Genomic DNA, 22,272 nt, shown 5'->3' on the forward strand with positions numbered 1-22,272 from the left:
CAAGATGATTCTCAATCTTCACCCTTTCCTTGAACTCCCAACCCACACCTCACATCCATCACTCTTGGAAAATAGTCCCAATTTTAGTCATTGAGAGCCTAGAGAAAAGTAGACAAATGTTCCCTCAGCACACAGTCCTCCTAAGAGTTGTGTGCATGTCCTTCCTCCATCCATGAGGGTCATCTGTCCCTCTTTAAACCATTCTCCCTCTTTGGCCATCCCTTGCCATTGTCTCTAGTCTCATGGATGCCTTTGTTCCTCTTCTAGCTTCTACTTTTCTTGCCAACTCCCTCACCCCTGTCTAATCTCCTTTGCGTCTCAATTCTGCTAAAAGAGTGACAGAAAAACCCTGATCAAAGATGTGTCAGGCACATAATAATAATGGAAGGTTCATCCTGAGAGTAACCAGAGCCATTAGAGCTCTTCGGGCAGTTAAGTGACAACATACCTGATTTTTGTTTCATGAGATATAATTTGGGGAGCAGCATGGAGAATACAGCAGAGTCAGGAGTGATGCTGGGAGACAGATGTGAGAGTCAGGTGACTGAGGAACATGACTGAGCTGAGCCATGAAAAGAGGCCCGTGTGTGCAAGGATCAGAGCCAGATCAGCTCTGGGACGTCAGTGCCTTGTGAAGACATAGGTTGGTGCTACATTGGTTGACCAGTTGGCTTCCCCATAAGGGCTCCACAGGACAGCAGCCAGTTGCCAGTCCCTGTGCAGATTTCCTGTGTTTCTTGCCAGATAAAAGTGCCCTGTTACCCAGAGAGTGAATTTTACATGGAAAACTTTTGAGTACTGTGTGTAATGTTGATGCTGATTTATTCATTAAAAATGAGTCATGTCTCTGCTGAGCAGGAAAGACCCCCTGTGGCCCATAGGCAGCAGGGAAGGGATTAAGCGAACAGTGACACTTTCTGAGATACACTTTTTCTTTGAAGATGCTGTCGGAATTTTCTGCCAGGATTCCCTGTTTCATGGACACCTTCCACTTCCAATCCTGGGTTGGGATGGAGCTCATCTTTCTTACTGTGATGTATCTGCTGTGTGACAGGGTCCTATTGGAAAGGAGACACAGACCTTCAAGTTGACCATTGGCTAAACCCTTGCCACACCCTCTGGGAGCTCCCATTTAGTTCCTCAGCTCTGGAGCTGTGATACAAAGATAAAAACAGGAAGGAAGCAGAGAAGGGGGCTGAAATACCCCAGGTGTTCTGGCTGACCTAACAGAGTTCCTTTCCTTTGCAGCCCACAGTTCAGGATGTCTTTCATCGTCTTCTCTACTCGAGGAACAACCTTAATGAAACTGACTGAGGACAGGAAAGGAGACTTCATATCTGCGTCTTTTCAAAGTCTGTCTCTTCCCAAGTAGCCATGAAACGTGTGCCTTCTGGTATCTCAGCCAACAATCACTCTCTTAATTTGAGCCTTGACCTTTGCGTCTGGGCCCTTCTGCTGGCTCACTCTTCAATGACTTCTGGTGAAAAGTTTTACATGGCTGGACCGTATTGCGGTGAATCTTGTATTGGATTTAGTTCCATCTGCTGAGTTGGAGCAAATGTTGGCAAACTAGGTTTTCAGGGATTATGTTTTTCTCCCATTTGAACTGGCTTTGTTCTGTAAACTAGAGTTCAGAAGCACAGTAAAACTCCACCAGAGAGATAAGAGCCTGAAATGTGTCCCGAGTGATTATCAAGGATGGTAATGGTAACAGGAAGTTGTGGCACCAACTAAATAGGAGGAAATCTTAATCAAGCATGGGGAAAATGTCAGTTAACAAACATTCTCTGGGGTTATCCATATTCCACTCCACAAAAGGAGACCATGGTGACAAATATGCGCCATTCATTCACAGTTATCATGGCACATGGGAGAGAACTTTATAGAAAACTGTGGCGGCATGGCCCACATGAGGGAAGTGCTGTGGAGACATTCCTGGCTGACTTAAAATGGCAGGTTGGAAAAAGAAATGGAGGAGGGAAACAAGTATTAGTCCATTTTCTGTTACTCTAACAAAATGCCACAGACTTAGTACTTTATAAAGAGAAGAAGTTTATTTAGCTCACATTCCTGGAGAGTCAGGAGTATATGCCAGCATGTATACATCAGATGTGACATATGGCATCATGGTAGGAGAGACCACAAAGAGAGATGGAGCCAGGAGAGTCAAGGGCTACGCCCAGTCTTCATTCAGTCAATTTGGGCAAGAGTCTGGGTCGTGCAAGAGCTACTTTAATCTCAAGGTCCATCCCCCAGTGACACAGTTAGTCCTCCAAGGCCCGACTTTCTAGTGGCTGCCTCTCAGTGGCATTGCGTTAAGGACCAAGTGTCCAGTTAACAGCCCTCCAGCTAAACCATAGCAGTAAGTGTAAGAAGGGCTGGAAGATTTCACTGATACCATCCTCGTGTAGAAATGAGAATAGAATTAACACTCTTTCCAGCTCAGACCAGCAAGTCCAAGCCAATGCCCATGCCTCTCCACACCTCTTTCCCATCTATGACTCTCCTTTCAAAATCTCTTTCTCCCTCCATGCATGCATGTTGCTGAGATGCCCAGAAACCCCATTTTAAAAGTGGGTGTCCTTTCCTCTTTACAGAAGGAACAAAGACCATGTCTCCTTCCCACAGACACCAAGCAGAACCCAGACTAGGCCCAGGCTCCATTGTTTCCCCATCTTCTCGCATAATCTCTCTAAAGAGAGAACCCTGAAGTCCAGGAAGCCTCCTTCAGGGTTGGTCAAGCTTGGGAAGCTCCAAGAAGTGACAGGGACTTGTGTGAGAGTCAGGGTCCTGCTTGGTCTTTATGTACCATCCTTCAGAAGGCCTAGCTTCTGACCAGGGATGGAGAACTAAGCAAAAAGCCTGGCTGGTTCCATCACACCCTTCTCACCCCACCAGGCCAGGTGTGTCGGTGAACACAGCTAGGACACTGCGCGTGGATGGCTCCTACAGTCAACCATGGTTTCTTTGGCCACTAGCTCTTCTCCTACATGGGTAAGAAGAAACTCTAGAGCCAATCCATGCCTGAGAGTGCTAACCATCTGTGTGGAGGTGTCTGGATCATCAGTCCCAAACCAGAACTAGCTCTCCCCTGTCCTTCTCATCCTGCTGTAACTGTGGTATCCTGGCATTGCTTCATGCCAATTATCCTATGGACATGATGGTGTGACCGAAAGAGGAAGCACATACAGCTCCGATAGATGTTGTGAGCTACTCCACGGCCTCTGGGCAGCTGGCCAGGGTGGATGAGAGATGAATAAATCAGAATGTCGTGCTGACAGCACTCCTTTTAGTCAGCTTGGAGTCTAATTGTTTGTGCCTTAACTTTATTACCACTAGTTTCTTGTGCCAAAGAAGGTTAAAGCAGAGGTTAGTGCTCCCACTTTGCTGCCAATGGCTTTAATGCTGAAGGCTGAATCTCCTGTGGTGACTGCATGGCCTGGCCAAGCATGGCTCCAACATGCACCCAACCTGACCAAGTAAAGAGGAGACTAGTGATTGCTCTCAGACACCCTCGGGAGAGTGGCTTCGAGGGTCAGGCTTTTTGATTGTCTCTCACTTGACTTGTCTTACAGTGATTGGTTGGGCACAGGAATCTCCTCCATCTTTTTCCTCTGAGAGCATTTGCTCTTTACCATATCCCTCCAAGACAGTAAAGGATGCATTGTTATACCCTGTGTGAGGAAGTTTATGGAATTTTAAAAGAAACTCGTTAAAATAAAAGGCCACCAGGCTGGGGAGACGTAAAATGCTTGCTTTGCAAATGTGAGGACCCGAGTTTGGAGCTCCGGATCCACGTTAACAAGTCAGACTGGCTGCTGCCTGCATGTGTGTCTTATCTCAGCCCTGGCTGGATGGGAGGTGGTAACAGGCAGATATCTGCAAGTTCAGCCCCCAGCTAACAAGCCTGCTTGGCAAAGTGATGGGCCAGTGAGACCCTGTCTCAGGAAGACACCTGAGGGACAACACCCGAGGCTGTCCACTGACTTCACAGTGTGTATCTGCACACATACATCCACCTAACTCCCCCCACACACTGTGTACATACACACCCACACCTACACCTGAACTCACACCCACACCTATACCTAACTCCCATACACTCCCACACAAAACAACAGGGCATCGGTCAGGAAAGATTCTCCTTTTAACAAGAGAAACAAACAAACAACTTTGTTAATCAGAAGACATAATGTCGAAGATGTATCTGCAATGTCTTCCATTATGCTCTTGGAATCCAAAACGCGTACAGGAAAACTATGGGGAGACTAAAGAAATAAAATGGAAAACACAGTGAGCAGAGGCACAGTACAAAAACCGTAGGGGAAAGACAGCACACTCCTGTCCAGTTTCCAAGGGCAGCTGCGACATTTATGTTCGTACTTTGTGGGCAATTCCTTCTAACCACTTTTAAGGTTCCTTCATCCTGACTTCTCAGCAGTTTGGTTATGATGTCGGGGGGGGGGGGACTGTGCAGAGCTTACTGAATCTGTAAATTCTTGTCTTTCACTGAATCTGGCAAGTTAACAACTGCTCTGTTCAGGGTTTTTTTATTTTTATTTTTGAAATAAATAAGCTTTTTTATCATCTCATTAAATATTTATGTTGTATCTCGAGATTTTACAATCCGCACACACCAAGCCCTGAAGATGTCTCTTTATGTAGTACAAAATCTCATAAAGTGTTCGTCTGACGGAAGACTATCCATCTTCCCTTTGTGGTTGGGAGAGAAGTAAGCGTGAAGCCATGTGTAATGCTAGCCCTTCTTTCCTCGGGGCCCTGTTCTCTCGCATGGTTCAGCTTACCAGCCTCCCTCACTTTTTTGTGGTCCCTGTACTTTCTTTGATGGATCATGAGCTGTAGCACTCACTTTATCCTCTTTCTGTTGACTGTCACGGTCCAGATGATGGCTTCTCCATGTTACTCCATATGGCCCTGAAGTTGGTTCATATCTTTTCCAGTTTTCTCTTCGGTCATCAGTGGGTGATTTCTGCTGCTCTTCGGTCGTCTTCCTTTGGCCATTGAGCACCTCTGCTTACTTCTTTATTACAGATATTTACTTTTTCACTTCTACATCTTCCATTTGGTTCCTCTTGAAACCTTCATGTTTCTGTCAAGTATTTTTTTTTCATCTTCATCTTTATTCCAAGGGTTCTCAGTGACCTCACAGGGTGGTTATAATCACTGCTTTCAGGCCTGTCAGGGTTCCAACCTCTCAGGATTGGCATGGCAAGTCACCTTTTCCCATGAGAGCTGATTACATGCTTTTAGGTGCATTTATTTGTTGAGTAATCTTAGAGTGTAGCTTTATTTTTATGTTGCTTAAACCTTGGGGTTTGTTGGATTGTTTCCTTTCTTTGCTTCAGTTAGCTGTAACCTGGGGTCAGGCCTCTCCTCTATCTCTAGTGTGGACGGAGGTTTTAGGGTCCTCTTGGTTAATAAGCAGGAAACCTGGCTGGTTTGATCTGCCACCACGCAGCACAGAAGTGACCTGGAATCTCCAGCTTCGGGCACAGAACTGGGGCCTCCTTCTGCAGCCACTCCAGAACCACCCGAAGAATCTAGCCAAGAAGGGGTGTCTGTTGGCATTTTGGTCAGATATACTGCTGAGGTAAGCCCTCATCCGAGGCGAAGTCAGAGAAAGAGGGGCCTCTCTTTCCAGGATTCCCCAAATGGAGATCGTCTCAGCCTTTTACTATCCACTTCAGCCACCACCACATCATGAATGGTGTCCTCAGGTTAAGACCACGAGAGAAAGAGGGAGTGAAAATCTGCAACTCACTTATGTAGCTACCATTAGGGTTTCAACTCCCTTCCTTATAGCTTTGTTTACTTTCTAGGCCTTCCTGTGGCTGCTGTTATGCTGTGGCAGTCTGTGGCAGGCTGTGGGCTTTCCTTCCCTTTCATTAATGAGGACACTGAGGTTCCAGAAGTTCACTGAGGTCCAGTAACAGGCAAATGTAAGAACTGGTTTCTGATCTCTGGATTCTGGACTTGGTTGAGTCAGAGTCTGTGTCTGATCATGTCCTCCTTCCATGGTTTCTCAGCTTCCTCGTTTTAAACAACCCAAGATCTGTGGGCCACTTCATTAGCATTGTAGAGTATATAATGCTCATTGAATTATTATCATAATACAGAAATTTAGTGGGAACTACTGCAGATGATTTTCTGAAAAATTCAAGTCCTCATTGTGAAATTATCTGAAAGACTTAAAATGTTCTATCATTTGGAAATGAGACAGTGTCCGAGGAGTTCAACTGGCTCTTTAATGGAAATCCGGAGAAGTGCTTGTGTGTGTGTGTTAAGGTGGTCATTTATATTTTGTTTGTTTTTGCATACCATGGAGCGGAATCCATTAAAAAGATCTTAAGACACTGGCTGATTCTCATATTTCTGGTTGTATTTGGTATATGGTATATTCTTTTTATATGAAAGGGAATTCACATAAAAGGGAATTCAGAAATTTAGTATTCTTATTCAACTTTTGCTTATGACAATATGCATTTTAAAATTTAAGTTCTACTGTAACTTATTGCATGTAAGATACGGGGCTAACATTTGACATTTCCCCTCACTGGGAACCAGTTTTTCCAGCGCTCTTGTGGAACAACCTTTTAGCCAGCCATTTAAAATCAGCCTGCATGGATTTGGGCACTGCTTGGTTTTCTCTTCTGTTCTGTTTCCATTTTGTTTTCCTGCAGTTCTACATTCTGACCACATTGTTTTAATTAGTTTCAACATCTGGAGGACTGGTCTTTCCTCATTTCTAATATTGAGCAAAAATCGCCTTGGTCTTCGGTGGATTTTTCCAACCATGTGCTTTTAGATTTTTATTTAATGTTCCAAATACCGTTGGGGTTTTCATCTGCACAGTCTGAGAGGCGTCGATGAATCCTGGCACCGACGGCACTGGGTTCTTACTGTGCAGCATTCACTCCTGTTTAAGGCTGCTTAGCACTTCTGTTTTGTGCCCACTGGGAAGGTTTTGTTCTTTTCCTAACTTGCATTCAAGTTGGTTGCATTGTTGGTTAACTGTGTTCCCATGGTTAGTGGAACATCACCTGCTACCTCATCTGGGCTGCCATGACACAGGCATGGTGGGCTTGGTGCTCGGAACCCGCCAGCTTCTACTAAGCAGCATGAAATGCTCGTAGGAGCATCCATGGATCATCTACATGGATAATCAGTAGTTCAGCCTGCGAATCCAGAAGTAGCTTAAGAAATAATGTTTTAGGGGGAAATTACTGGTTTTACAGAATTTTTTCTTCTATCTCTCCCCTCCTCCTTCTCTGAGGAATTGGGGGTGGAACCCAGGGCTTGGACATGCTAGCTAAGTGCTCTGTCACTGAGCCACTGAGCCCCAGCCCTGTAGAGTTGACCCCCCGCCCTCATTTTAATGAAATATTTTATTAGTTCTAACTTTCTCAGTTACCTAATGGTATGTCTTACACTGATCAACACTTCTGTTTTGTACGTTTTTAAGTTTTATTATTCATTATTATATATTACCATTATGGATTCTCGTTTCTTCTAGTGCCCTATAGTTTCACTATTTTTCTGTCATCTTGATATGAAGGAAGGTTTTGTTTGCTTGTTTGTGTCTTATCCTTTTGTTAATAATAAAAGCTGCTGTTGCTATAAACTGAACTTTAAAACTGTCGGAGCTGACATTCATGCTCACTGAAATGTCTTGTTCTCACTGCTAACTGCTGACTCATTTGTAGGTATAACTTTACCCTTGATATATAATGATTTGGAAAGGTGTTCCCCACTTGATTTTTGTTTACCCTTCCCCCAGTTTTCAGAACCAACCGCTCTTTTCAAATACTGCGATTTGGATAATTTAGCTTTTGAGTGTTGGTTTCTGGCTTTCTTAGTTTTGCCAGTGGACTGCCATGGGAACTGCGCGCTGTGTGATCCAGCCCCACAGCCCTTGATTTACTTTCCTGGAAGCTTTTGCGACTTCTTTCTTTATCTCAAATATTTTAAAAAATTATTAATGTAACATTATATATTGCATTAATAATTTCAATTAATTAATAATAGAATGTATAACATATTAATATATTAATAATATATGCGTTGTCTCACTGATTCTGTAAGTGACTTTGTAGAGTATCTAAGCATCCTATCTGATAGTTAAACTTCTTCAGCTTAACACCTTTTTCTTCTTTGGCTTTCTTGTTCCTACTCTGACTTGCCCAAGCTATCTTTTATGGTCTAAGCATATGTCTGATTTGTCTCATTTTCTGCCGTGTGTGTGTGTGTGTGTGTGTGTGTGTGTGTGTGTGTGTGTTATGTGTGTGCACTTGAATGTAAGGTCAGGGAGGAACACTGGGTGTCTTCCTCCATTGCACTCCAACACTTTTTGGTTTTGCTCTTTGAGATTCTTTATAATTTTTTTCGGGGGGAGTGTTGAGACAGCCGCTTTCATTGGTCTGGAGCTGACTAATTCAGCAAGACTGACTAGCCAAAGAGCCCCAGGCAGCCGCACCTCTGCCTTCACAGCAGAGGCTACAGGTGCATCGCAGCATGCCTGGCTTTTTAGTGTGTGTGCTGGGGTTTGAACCCTGGGCCCTCATGTTTACATGGCACTTTACTACCTGGGTCATCACTCTGGTCCCAGTCTATCGTTTTTATTGAGGTTCTCTGAACACATTTAAGACTGGTTCTATAATCGCCAGCTCATCATTTGCTTACTTACCGACAGGCAATGCAAACTGTTTGCTGTATCCTGATAGAGTGTCTATGATGGTTTGGAAAGGCAGTGAAGTTGGATGTGCACTCCCACAGGACTGCTTTTGACTGGAAACTCCACCTTTCTTCCAAACCATCCAAGAGTCAGACACAAGGCCTAACAAAACAGCCGAGGGTCAAAGGATTACCATATCTTCTTCAACCCACTGGGCTCCTTTACTAATAAGGAAAAGGGTTCCCAGAAGGGCCGGGTTGTTCGTGCTGCCCCGCTCATGTGCTCAGTGCCAGGTCTTAGTCACAAATTTGCGATTTTTAACTCAGTTATTCCTCCCCTACTGCATACAGCCTTCTTCCCTCTGATCTGTCATCTCTGAGGTGGCTCACATGAAGCCACATATGTGGATACATATAAACAGATGGGGGATGCCTACATAAGGGCTTGCTGTGTACCAGTGAATAGACTACTTTCTTCAGCTATTACAGAGATAATAATGCTTACTTGTAAGGCTCTCGTTAGAATCGCATCCTTCATTGTATCATATTATAGATGGGGATACCCAGGCAGAGAAGACTGGCGGCCGCCCTGCTGTATAACTGAGGGAACCTGGATTGGAGGCCACGAAGCACAGCGCTTGTTTCCTTGTGCTTGATGACTATACTCAGGAAATTCCCACAATTTCACTCTTATGTACAGTTTTAAATTTAAGAAAACAAGGCCACATGGTTCACTGCCCAGCTCCCTGGCTGCTTCAGGAAACAACTCCCTGAAAGCCTGTGCTTGAGCATTTCTCATGGCCCTAGGATCTCAGTGGACCTCAGAGCAGGAAGAGCCATGTCCTGACATACATGGAGGAGCAAGGGTAGGCTATAGGTCTTGCTTTAGCAAGTAGAAGGGACTCCCAGAATGTCCAGCTTGTATTGTGAATGGAAATCTAGACTCTGCCTGTGCCCCTCTCAGTGGCTTGAGCCGGCTGTAGCACCAAACTTTGTCATGCTATGGGAACAACAGCTCTTGGTTTCGGAGCAGAATGATTCCAGGTTGCTATTCCTGAGAGACAGGCTCCTAATTCCTTTCTAATTTTTAAAATAAAAGGGAAGAGGAGACTCAGACACTTCTAAATGTCTTTCTAATTTTTTAAAATTTTTTTATTAATTACACTTTATTCACTTTGTATCCCCCCTGTAGCTCCCTCCCTTTTCCCCTCCTTCATCTCCCTTCTCCACACATGCCCCTCCCCAAGTCCACTGGTAGGGGAGGTCTTCTTTTCCTTCCTTCTGATCCTAGTCTGTTAGGTCTCATTAGGAGTGGCTACATTGTCTTCCTCTGTGGCCTGGCAAGGCTGCTCCTCCCTCAGGGGGAGGTGATCAAAGAGCAGGCCAATCAGTTCATGTCACCTTTCTAATTTTTAAAATGAAAGGGGAGAGGAGCTTCATATATTTAGTGTTTGGAAGAATTTGAAGACGTCTCCTTTTCTCTATCTAAAATGCCGGGAGGATTCATGATGCAGACATGTCTTTAGTGCTAAGTTAACTGTGTTACTATTGGGGTTGTTGCTAGGAATTTTGATCAACAGCTTAGGATCACTCTAAATCTAAATCTAAACCCCACCTCAGTTCATCACAGTGTGACCAACAATGAATTTATAGTGAGTCCCAGTACTCTCTGGCTTATCTTATCTTAAGTGTTAAACATTGGCCAGCCTATCCCTGCATACACAGATATAGGCAGAGAATACTTCTTCAGAATAAGGTAAGATAAAAGCCATTGCTTCTTTGTCTAATGGTGTATTCCTGAGAAGAATACATAGGCCATGTCTTCACAGCACATTTGTCTACAGTCTCTCAGCCAGGGTCTCAGTCATACTGCGTGGACAGAGTCCACCTTGGGCCCGTGAGGCAGACCCGCAGACATGCTTTCGCAAGCACTGTGAGCCAATGTCTCCACTCTCCCTCTGGTATTTTTCTGTGAATAAAAGAAAGTAAAATTGACCCTTGCAAACCCCAAGTTGTTGATACAGCAAGACATTTCTCCCAAGATTTTTTTACCTAAAAATGAGAACACTTGTATTCATATAAATGTTATAGTGGGAGGCTTCTCAAACATTTGAAGACCATGCTTCAGGAGGGGAAGGTGGTATGCCCCTGTGCCTTTGGCTGCAATTCTCTGGTATGCACCCAATTTGGGTACTGCAAATTAAATCAGGAGAACGACTGTGCCGAGGTTCATCTCCAGGCTCTACTGTGGACTTTCCAGTATCTGCTTTCTCCTGTGCTCGCCACAGGGTGCAGCTATGAGGCTACTGTGAATTAATACATAGAAAACACCCATCAGAGATTCTGATAAGTTACACTCACTCAGGAAGTGCCATTTGTCCCTCATGTAGTAAATACACAAAGAACGAAAGTGGACAGGAACATTTCTGATGTCTGCCTAGAAGCAGGAAGACCACGTCAGCATGGTCAGAGCAACCTGAGAATGGCTGTCTCCCAAATCTCCCTTAGTCATATGTGTTATCCATCAGGCCACTGACCCCAGCTCTGGCTGTATTCTCATACCCAGGGACAGAAGCTCAGTCACAGAGTTTTGCTGTCCCTACCACCCCACTCCCCCAAAACAATCCTGGTGACATCAGGCAGTGACCCTATGCATGTCACCTGAGCCCTCACTCCTGCTACAGTGAGGGGACCTGCTGAAGCTTGCATTCAGGGCTGCCTTTGGCAGGTCCTGAACATGAACCCCAGGTTCTTCCTCTGCTGCTCATTCCAGCAACCGTTCAAACTTCTGCATAGAGAAAAGGATCATGAACATTGATTTTGCACCACCTGGCTTGAGAAATGGAATGTCACAGGCAAAGCTTCCTGGGGGACACAATCTCTGTCTCCGTCCACAGAAAGAAGTGTCACCTTGAATTTGGAGTTTATCTTCTCCATGGATGTGTGCATTTTTGGGTTCCTGGAAACAATGCTTTCGTATTGAACTCCTTAGTTAATAGCAAATATTGTGTGTGTTTATGTGTAGGTATGTGCTTTGTGTGTGTGTGTGTTGTGTCTTTGTGGGGGTGGCGAGCTGGATGCCCATGTGTGTGTATGTAGGTGTGCATACATGTATGTGCACATGTGTGTGGAGGCCAGACATCAGCCTTGCGGAACCTCTCACGGGTATCTGGAACTCTAGCTAATGAGCCTCAGGGACCTGTCTCTCCACTTTCCCAACATTTGGGTTACAAGCACATGCAGCCTTGCCCTACTCTTTGCTTGTGTTTTGGGGATCAAATTCAGGTTTCTTTTACTTGCTATAGCCAGCATTTAATCAAATGAGCCATCTCCACAGCCCACGAGTTAAACATTATAAAGTATGAGCAGAGTGTATGGATTTTTGAGACTTTTCCCGTATAGATCCAGGTGTCCTGTTTGCTTAGAGTTAATCTTGATGCCTCTGACTCACCATGTCCTGGTGTAAGGTGGGCACCAAAGCACCAAAGTCTGCCATCTTCTTTGCCCATGGTTCTTTCCTTTCTTTTCCTGTTGTAAGCAGAGCATCCTTGTGGGCATCCTTGTGCCTCCCTCCTTGTGAGGGCTGCGCTGGGCTGAAGCAGGGACATTTTTATGCTCTGTGATGGCAGAGGGGGTGAGTGGATAGGTTGCTCAGTCAGGGTGTGTGAATGGCCTTACTAGTTGATCTCAAAGGCAATGTGTGGGTTTAACTCCCACTGTGACTTGAGTTCTCAGTGCCTCACATCCCTTCAACACCTTGGTACTGTCCTCTAACTCTGTCCTTGCAAATCCTTCCTGCCCACATATGTCTTCTGTATTGGATTGTCCAGTATCAATCTGGCATACTTCTACCCACTCCGTCAGACCCAGCATTGCCACAGAATGTGGTCAGGAAGGTACTAGGTCTGGCAGGGAACCATAGCCTTCACCGTTGAGTAGAAAATTCTAGAAGTAATTTGTAGGTTTTAAACTTGTTCATTTCTCAGTACTGTGATGAAGTATGGAATCACCCCTTCATCTTGCCAAGGGTCACTGTTTCCCATGTTTCTCCACTGTGTGTGCATCACCCACCTACTTAGTACCTGTCTTAGCCATGAGACAGCTGTAGTGGGACCACCTTGCTTTTGTTAAAATAGTTTTTGTTACTTACTGTGGCCCCAATAGACAGGAATGGTGGTGCTGGCTATCTGAATACTCCAAAGAGAAGATCTAAGACAAGAACCAGTGAACTGTGAAGACTAGAAAAAAAATGTGATGCTGGCCTTCTTGTTACACCTTGAACTGTGAAAGCTATGAACTTACAGTGCACTAGCATGGAGAGGATGATGAATTTAAGGGCAGCCAATAGAACTGAAAAGGTGTTCTAAACTGTGCCAGAAAGCTCCAAAGCCAGAGAGATCCTGAGACCAGTGCCATCACACCTCACTAAGAGTAAGGGAAGGCCTCAGAGAGTCGTGCATAAGACTGGACTGAAAGTGTAAACATCACTGCATGGGCTGGGCATGCACGCATAGGAAGTGGCAGTGCCCAGAGGGCTAGGAGCTGTCTGAGCTGTCAGGCATCTCCTGGGGGTTAGGATGCATCTCCGCAGAAGTAAGGGGTCCACTATATTTTGGAGTTTCATAAAATATTAAAATGTACATATACACACATTTCACAAATAAATACTTTCATAAATATGTATGGTATAATAGTAACAAAAGGTTAGAGTAAATGATAATGATGAAAAGTATTTTGTTATATGGGTAAATGTATAAAATTAATAAAATAAAAATGTATATTAAACTCCAATGTTAAGTTGCAAAAACAAAACAAACAAACAAAAGGAGATTGTGAAGGAAGAAACAGCAGCAACAGATTTTGAAAGGTGAATGGTGTTTGGTGAGATAGCAGGAGGGACTAGATTAAACAAAAGGTTATAGAAGAAGAGAAGCAACAGAACTGGCCATTGCAGATAAATAATAAGACAATGGTCTTCATCCCAACTGCGTCAGTAGTTACATTCATCAGAAAGCAGCCTGTATATTCAACCACAAGATTGAGAATGCCACACCAGAGAAAGAAGGAATAGCCTCAGTTCAAAAGGTAAAGGCATCTCTGTCTTTGTTCCATTGCTGTGATAAAACACTATGACCAAAAGCACCTTGGGGAGGAAACGGTTTATTTCATCTTACTACTCTCAGGTATTTGTATCACTGTGAGAAGTCACAGCAGGAACGCAAAGAAGAAAGCTGTGTTTTCTTGTGTTTGAGGCAGAAACTGAAATAGAGACTATGAAAGAAAGCTTCTGAGGCCTCACTCCATGGCTCGCTTTCAAGACCACGTGCCCAGGGGTGACAACGCTCCCAGTGGGCTGGGCCTTCCAACATCAATCATTAATGAAGAAAATGCACTACAAACTTGCCTCCAGGCAGTCTGGAAGAAGGCATTTTTCTCAACTGAGGCATTGAGGCTACTCTTTCCAAATAACTCTAAAAAGAAACAGGATCTGGGACAGTCTCCGAAGGCTGGGACCACAGGCTGTCCTCCAAAGCTGCAACAAGGCGTGGGGCCAGTTAAGAAGTTGCTGTAGCTGGGACTTTCTCAAGGGAGGGAGAGAGACGCTGAGAGCACTTTTCTCCTAGTATTCACTAAACTTAAAATGATGAGTTTCACCATGTTTTCCTACTTGCACGTCACACACCTTAGTCATATGTCCCCTCTGTTGCGCTTTCTGATCATCCTATTCCCCCTCTACTCCGTTCCGCAGCTCTAACAGCCCCCTTCTATTCAAGTTTTTCTCCTCTGGCTTCCACATAGGAGTGAACACGTGTGATCTTTATCTCTTTGTACCTAGCTTATGTCACTTACCTCTATAGTCTATTTCTATCCATTTTCTTGGTCATGGTATCTGTTGTGTGTGTGTCTGCACATATGTACCACATCTTTGTACATCCATCTCTTGGTGGACACCTGTACTGGTTCTCTCTCCTGGATGTCATGAATTGTGCAGCCACGAACACGGCTGTGCACATAGCCCTGAGGCCCACTGACTGACTGGACTCCTTCAGGTGTTAGCAGTGGTGGAATAGCTTTGTCACTGCAGGTTTTGTTTTCAGTTGTTTGAGGAACTTTGTAGTTTGGGCTTTGTCAGTCCCACTGCAGTGGAGAAGAGCTCCTTCTCCAATGGTGGCATCCATCATTTTCTTGGTGACAGCCATTCATTCTATCTATGGTGAGAAGAGATCACAATGTAATTTCATTTGCCTTTTCCTAGTGGCTGAGGGTATAGGGCGTTTTTTTCACATATGTCTTGGCCTTCTGTTTTTCTTCATTTGTGAAGTTTGTTTGCCTCTGTTGATTAGATTGTTACTTTGGTGGGTTTTGAGGGGGTTGTTTTCAGTTCTTCCCAGATGACTGTCAGATGACTGGCCAAGATAGTCTATTCTTAGGCTCTTTACTCAGCTGTTTCTTTTGCTGTGAATATTTTTAGTTTGATATAATCCCATTAGCCAGTTCTTATTATTTCATGAGATGCTGGAGCTCATTTCAGAAGGTCCCTGTCTTACTTATGTGTGGAAGTGTTTTGCTTCTTCCTCTAGTAATTTCAGAGTTTTAGGTATTACAACTAAGTCAGTGTTCCATTTTGGGTTGATTTATGCAGTAGGCCAGAGCCTGCTACAAATGTTATCCTCCTACATGTGAATAACCCATTTTCCAGCATCATTTGTAAAGAGACTGTCTTCTATTTCCAGTGTATTTTTAAGGATTTATTTTATTTTTAATTCTATGTATGCAGGAGTTGGGGGAGTATGTGCACATGAATACAGGTATCCTCAGAAGCCAGAAGGGAGGCATTGGATTCGCGTGTGCTGAAGCTATAGGTGATCCTGAGCTACCTGATGTCAGGTCTGAGAACCAGACTTTAACCTCTTAACCAATGAGCCATTTCTCCAGCCCTCTACGCTGGAGATGCTTCCACAGGCGAAAATAAAATTGGTGAGTCTCCCCATCTTCATTTACAGGGACTGAGCTTATGAAGAGATAAAAATCTCAGGGGGCAGTGGGGCAGCCTCTGCTGGCTCAGGATGAGTGAGAGGGTTTTGCTGTTTTGAGCAAGATATAGGACAACGAGTGTCATCATTGCACTGACTGACAGATGGGGAGTTAAATGTAGGCCTCTGCTACTTGGAGACAGAGGTAACTACCGTCATATCTCAGTGTGGAGACAGGACCTGGCATGCAGCCCAGGCCCAGGAGAGCATGGTGTGTGCCTGGCATGTGTGAGGAGACCAGGGCCTTTCTCTGGCATGAGCTCGCTCTGTATTCAGAAAAAACAATAGTCGTTCTTGATAAACATGAAAGTGTTTCATTTGTAAAAATAAGCACAATAATTCATTTTTAAAGCCAATGTTCGCATCTCACACATGGCAAACTGTTTCCTACTTTCAAAAACAATCTACCATGCCTTTGTTGAGGCGCTTTATTACTTCAGCAGCTTTAAAATGTCATATCCATTTTAAGAAAAAAGTGTTGGCAGCAATTTTCTTCCTTTTTCCCTCATATTTTTCTACCAAAGCAATTGAGGAGAAAGAGCTTCTTGAGGTGCATAAGAACTAGTCTGCCAGAGTAACGTTCAGATCCTCAGTCCAGGAAAGCAAGCTGACCAGAAGCTCATGCAACACTCTTTGTAGCTCTCTGTATTTCTCCTTCCCTTCCCTTTACTAATTTTTTTTTCTTCTTTAAAATCTTTTAAAATGATTTTACAAAAATATTTATGTTCTGTGTATGAGTATTTTGCCCACATATATGTATGTGCATTATGTTGCCTGTAGAAGTGCAAAGAGTCCCAGATGCCCTGGAACTGGAGTTTTGTGTGGTTGTGAGCCACTATGTGAGTGAGATTTGAATGCTCTTGGCACTTGAGTCACAGCTGGTTGTGAGTCTTCTGATGTGGGTGCTGAGAATCAGCCCGGGGCCCCCTGAAAGAGCACTGCACACTCCAAACTGCTGAGCCATCTCTCCAGCCCTCCTTTCCTTTTCTTTATGCTCTCAAACATTACTGCCCAGAAGGAGGGATCCCCAAGGCCTCACCCCCTAGCTCAGAAGCTATTGACAGCTGATGGCTGGAGAGAGAGAGAGAGAAAGAGTCGTTTTCTTCAGAGGTGTAGTCACTGGTAGATGACCTGTATCCCAGTGCATGAGCCCATGGATACATTGAAGTCGCATTACAGACACAGGCTCTCTCAGAACCAGAGAGACTTTTAAGAAGGAAAAAGATACGGAGTGGTGGTGGGACAGATACCAGAAGACATTGATGGCAGCATTACAATTCCCGAGGGCTTTTAACCACTCTTTACTTTAAACTGAGCTCCATCCACAAATGTGAAGTGGTGTGTTTGTTCATTCTGAGCTTATAACGGCTACGCTGTAGAGATACATGAGAGAGCAAGGCATGGTTGCTGGGCACTACCACAAAATGCCTTCCTTACTTCTCTCTCCTATGTGTACATGCCTGGCCTGGTAAACACAAATTAACATGGCAGATGCCCTGGCCATCCGGGAAGCAGTAGATTTCTGTATGCTAAACTTAAAACCATGTGGTGGAATGTGAAGTGGCTTATTCAGGCGCCAAGGAACGGTCCAATGCAGTAAAAAGTCCTAATAAGGAAATAAAGCACATGATGAGTGAGAGGGGTTTAAAGTCGACGTTAGCCAGGAACAATTTCAGTATGGCACATGCAGACTTGGAAGGCACTCAGCATGCTGATGCCAACAGAAGGAAGTGTTCTCAGAGAAGACATAAAGAGCACAGACCCTCCCTTTCTCCACGACACCCCCACAAAGCCTGGCTAGAGGACAGGCGTCCCAGAGTGGATGTGGATGAGACCAGGGCTGCACTGTGTTTTAAAAGTTCTTTTCATTCTGAATACAGCAGGAAAGATTCCCAACATCAAGGAGGAAAGACAAGTTCTATCCCGTCTAGAAGTCACTGTGGGAAAGAAGTGGGTTTGACTTCTAATTGGAGAGAAATAATATGATCCAAACCAGCATGCACATATTGGCACTTGGTGCTTAGTGTTTATTATTTTGGGGGTGCCTGTTCTGTGTGTTCCTGTTTTCTATCCTAGACACAGGAAACCTGGAAAAGAAGTACCAAAGCAAATCAAATACCTTTAAAAAGTCAAATATCACTCAGCCAAAACCTGGATATTTTTCAGGTGTTGCCTTCTCAATGATTACTGTAAGGAAATTCCTGGCTACCTATTCAAACATGGACTTATCATTAGACCACTTTGCTCCATAGCTGTGAGAAAGGTCTGGTTCATAAATGATGTTGACTATTAAAGCATCACACTATCAGAGAGCTCTGCGCAGTGTGCCTAGACACTTTACAGAATGAAGCCAAGCGTCCGCTCAAGCACATCTGATACCAACAGCCATATTTCTTTCTAATACTGTGTGGCCATCCCAAACAGAAAAAAAAGTCAATAAACCTACTTCAGGAATAACAATGGTGGGCATTTTTCCTACATGTGTGATGTGGTTTACCTGTATCAATCATTCCTCTTCTTCCTTCCTCCTTCCAGAGCTGTCACTCAAGCCTGCTTTGGCAGGGGTCCCCCTAAACTGAACACTACCTTCTGGTCCACATGCTTTACATAAGCCTTTGATGGAGCACAGGCTCCTTGGGATCTAGATTGCTCCTTTACTATGTCATCTGCCACATGGTAGGTGCTCAGGGAACACTGCATCGTTGGTGGCAGTCTTGAAATCAAGGAAAAGACACCTGTCTCTATGACTCCCTTTAACACCCTCTGTCTCCTCAACACAGGCCAACAGACCTTGAGACCTTGGTGCTATCGTTTACTGCGTTGGCGTGAAGGATTTCAATGAAACTCAGGTATGAGCCCTGCTCTCCACCTGTTTGGAAACATGCTGGGCTCGGGAGCAGTGGGCAGGGAGTGCATTCAGCATGGCCGAGGCTTCTGCAGAATGCCTATCCCTTAAGTAGGAAGTTTCTCTAGGACAAGAACTAACTTCTGGCTGTGTGAATAATTCAACATCTTCTGCTGAGGTTTGGGGATCATAGCACAGAGCACCAGGGCACATTTCTCTTGTTTAGCTTTTTTGGTAACATTGAGTCACCAAGGTGTCGACACAGGTTTCAATTAAGTTAGAATGCTTTCTAAAGATTTTAATTTGACAAGTACAATTTTCTTTTTCTTTTTTTTAAAATTTTCTTTTTATAATTTTATTTTTTTTCTTATCAGTTACATTTTATTAACTCTGTATCCCAGCTGTATCCCGCTCCATCATTCCCTCTCACTCCCACCCTCCCTCCCTTATCTCCACCCTACCCCTTTCCAAGTCCACTGATGGGGGGGACCTCCTCCCCATTCATCTGATCCTGTTTTATCAGGTATCTTCAGGACTGGCTGCAAAGTCCTCCTCTGTGGCCTAACAGGACTGCTCCTCCCTTGGGGGTGGGGAGGTCAAAGAGCCAGCCATTGAGTTCCTGTTAGAAATAGTCCTTGTTCCCCTTACTATGGGACAATTTTCTTTTTCAAGTGAATACTTTTTCTTTGTTAAAAATGTAATGTGTTTTCAATGCAAAAATGTAAGACTAGTTGGAGAAGTGTGCCCGGAAGTAGAAACCTGCTACCATCCTAAATAAGAGCTCTCCCTTACGGCTCATTGCTGTTTTTATTCTAGTGGCACAGTACTCTAAGTTATTAAGTGAATAACACAGGATTACAAAGCAGTGAGAACAGTCCTGCCTACTTTTAGGGGAAACGCACACATATTTGCACTGAAAAAGTATGACAGTCTATACATACCCAACTGTCAATAAATAAGGATCACCTACAAAAACACAAGCAGAGTCCATTATGAACAGGCCTTGGTTTTCCTTCATTTTACCTCTTACAGTTTTCCTAAATTTTCTTTTTTTTAAGAATCGGTGTGTTACTTTTGCAATCAGTGAAAACAATGAAAAAGAATGTTAAAACTGCCACAGCCCCTGCAGCCTCAGAACTATGAATGTTGGGGTCCCTGGTCAGCTGCTCCTTGTCCTAGGTCTCCTGCTTCGTGAAATGGAAGACACAATGGACCTGTCCCTCCTGGGACCTTTCATCAGCTTGGTGCAAAAACAAGGCCTGGGTTTAGTTCTCAGGTTGCTCTGAGAGAAGCCCAGTGTGTCTGATTTGGATAGAAACAAGCCAGTGGTCCCCATATCTACTGCTTCACCCCAAGTCTTGTGTTCATCCAGCTGGCCAGTCTTACCTCTGCTCCCAAGAAGGAAAAGATTCAAACAAATGCAGAGCTGGTGTTGCCCCTCACCTGCTCCAGGTGTTCCCTGATTAGCTCAATGCCTCTGAGGGACCCTCAGTGAGGCCCTGAGCCTGGTGAAGACTCCAGGCTCCTCAGGGTTCAGAACATTGGTTTGATGTCCCTGCCCTGTGCCCACATAGTAACTTTCCATAGTCTTCCACGTCTTCCATGCCTGACGTCTCTGCACATGTTTGTGTGTCTGTGTGTTCTCAGTTGGCTCAAATCGCAGACAGTAAGGACCACATGTTTCCTGTGAAAGATGGCTTCCAGGCTCTTCAAGGCATCATCCACTCGGTGAGTGCAGGCTTCCTCTGAACAGCTGATCTATGGTTAAGATTTCTCTCCCTCCCAGGATCCCCCACTCCTGCCTCCTCCACCATGTACACTTGGTTGTTCTTCCGCATGAGAGAGCATTCCTTCACATATCTTTGTGTCTGCCGTGCTCTAGGTCTGCCGTCAGCCTTTCAACCCTGCTTCTTTTCTTTCTCCTGTGCCAGCTCTATTCTACAAGCTGAAGAGGACTCTGCCCTGGCAGCAAGCCAAAACCCCAATCAGCCTGTGTTCTCAGAGTCTGGGCCTGACTGGCTCCTAGCCCACCCAGCTGTGACTAAACAAGGCAGCCACCAGCCAAGGCAACACCTATTTTGTAAAAAGCATCTAACAAGTTACAAAGTCAATCGTTACAAAACAAAAAGTCAGGCAGAGCTACACTTGCAATGCAAGTCAGCTGAGATCTTTCCCAAGACTCCCCACTGCAATCAGCCAATGTGGATCCCGAAACCCACACACCAGGAGTGCTTTAGACCATGGATACCTGTAAGCAGATGTTTTCAGAAAATGAAAAACAGTCTTACTTCAGGCTGGGAATGTCTATCTTAAATGTGTATGGACTTTCTTTACTGAAAAATGGAAAGAATTAGGAAAATAGAGGGTTATCCCACCCAGTTGTTAGTCCACAGGAGAGGAATTTCCTACATTAAAGAATGTTTGGATGGGCGGGCAGGATGGCTCAGTAGGTAGAGGTGGTTGCTGCCAAACATGACTCTCTGAGGTCAATCTCCAGAGAACCCCCATGGTGGAAGCGGAACCAGTTCCTCTAACCGCCCTCTCAACTCTGCACACGTGTGTAAAACTTTCTGGGGTCACCGTGGCCTACTTGGTAATATAAGAACCAGAACTCAAACACCTTGTGAAACAGCAGCCTCATACTACAAAATATTAACAGGACTCTGTACTGCCCATGGAGCCTGTAGAAGCTGTGCAGGGGGGTGGGGGGTGGGGGAGGGTGCTTTGAGAAGGTGGGCTGAAAAACACTGAGGAAGGTGGGTGACCCAGAGATGAGGAAGCCTGATTCCAGCCTCTGCCCCAGGGGCTGGAGAAGAGCAGAGCTTATCCTGGGGGTAGTAATGGCAGTGCTGACTGTGGGTGGCTTCGGGGGTGGTAGAAAATAAGCCAGCACATTGGCCTGGAACAAATTTGCAAAAGCATTGAAGAGTTTTAACTGCACCTGCAGGCAGTGGGAGGTGTCACTGAAACACTTGTTTTAGCTTTAAGTTAACCTGTAAAATAATTGCAGATTTTGGGGGTCGAATGTAGTAAGGCTTTATTTTCTGAGTTCTAACTAAGTCCAATCCTGCTTGGCTTCCAAGATCATAGGAGATCAGACATACTCAGCATGGTATAGCTGTAGGCATGTGATGTTTCAGTACAGACACACAAGGTCAGGCATGTGATGTCCCAGTACCTAGAAACAACTGCAGACTGTGACGTCCCGGTACATAGAAACAACTGCAGACTGTGACGTCCCGGTACATACACATACAGTAGACAGTGTGATGTCCCAGTACATACAACTGCAGAGAATGTCCTGCTTCTGTTAGGCCCAGCAAGAGCCTAAATATAAGAAGGTATGAAGAGAACTCAGGAAACTAATCATCCATCGATGCAAAAATACAAGAGACTCTTCTTAACCATTGTACAATGGGGTCACCCCTGCTGGTCAGCTAGGAGTGGCACCGGGAGACAAAGAGCTTAGGTTTTTAAAAGACACAAGGCGGGAATCTCCTGGGGTTGACTTCTTGGCAAGTTAGGATTGGATGAAGTGTCTAACTTTTAAAATAATTGGTTGGTTCTGGGCATCCTTAGGTCTGGTCAGCCCTGTCGTAAATATCTGATCTTCAAGTCAGTTTGGAATTTCCTGCCATCCACAGTTAAATGTGGGGGGTGATTAACTCATCCCATGTCTGTTCTGAGGAGTGGGGGTTTCAG

At 44.6% G+C, this 22,272-nt stretch overlaps 2 long non-coding RNA genes across 2 annotated transcripts in view; both read left to right on the plus strand.

Annotated features, from left to right (window-relative positions):
- Window positions 1-7,955, plus strand: part of LOC132647187 (uncharacterized) — a 32,358-nt gene extending 24,403 nt beyond the window's left edge. Inside the window, exon 3 of the long non-coding RNA XR_009585495.1 lies at window positions 1,249-7,955. This is a non-coding gene — a long non-coding RNA (uncharacterized LOC132647187). The remainder of the gene's footprint in view (window positions 1-1,248) is intronic.
- Window positions 7,956-13,459: 5,504 nt separating this feature from the next.
- LOC132647188 (uncharacterized) overlaps window positions 13,460-22,272 on the plus strand; it is a 40,268-nt gene continuing 31,455 nt past the window's right edge. The window contains exons 1-3 of the long non-coding RNA XR_009585496.1: window positions 13,460-15,669; window positions 18,506-18,574; window positions 20,218-20,298. This is a non-coding gene — a long non-coding RNA (uncharacterized LOC132647188). The remainder of the gene's footprint in view (window positions 15,670-18,505; window positions 18,575-20,217; window positions 20,299-22,272) is intronic.

The sequence above is a fragment of the Meriones unguiculatus genome, chromosome 14, assembly GCF_030254825.1.
Source record: "Meriones unguiculatus strain TT.TT164.6M chromosome 14, Bangor_MerUng_6.1, whole genome shotgun sequence".
NCBI lineage: Eukaryota > Metazoa > Chordata > Mammalia > Rodentia > Muridae > Meriones > Meriones unguiculatus.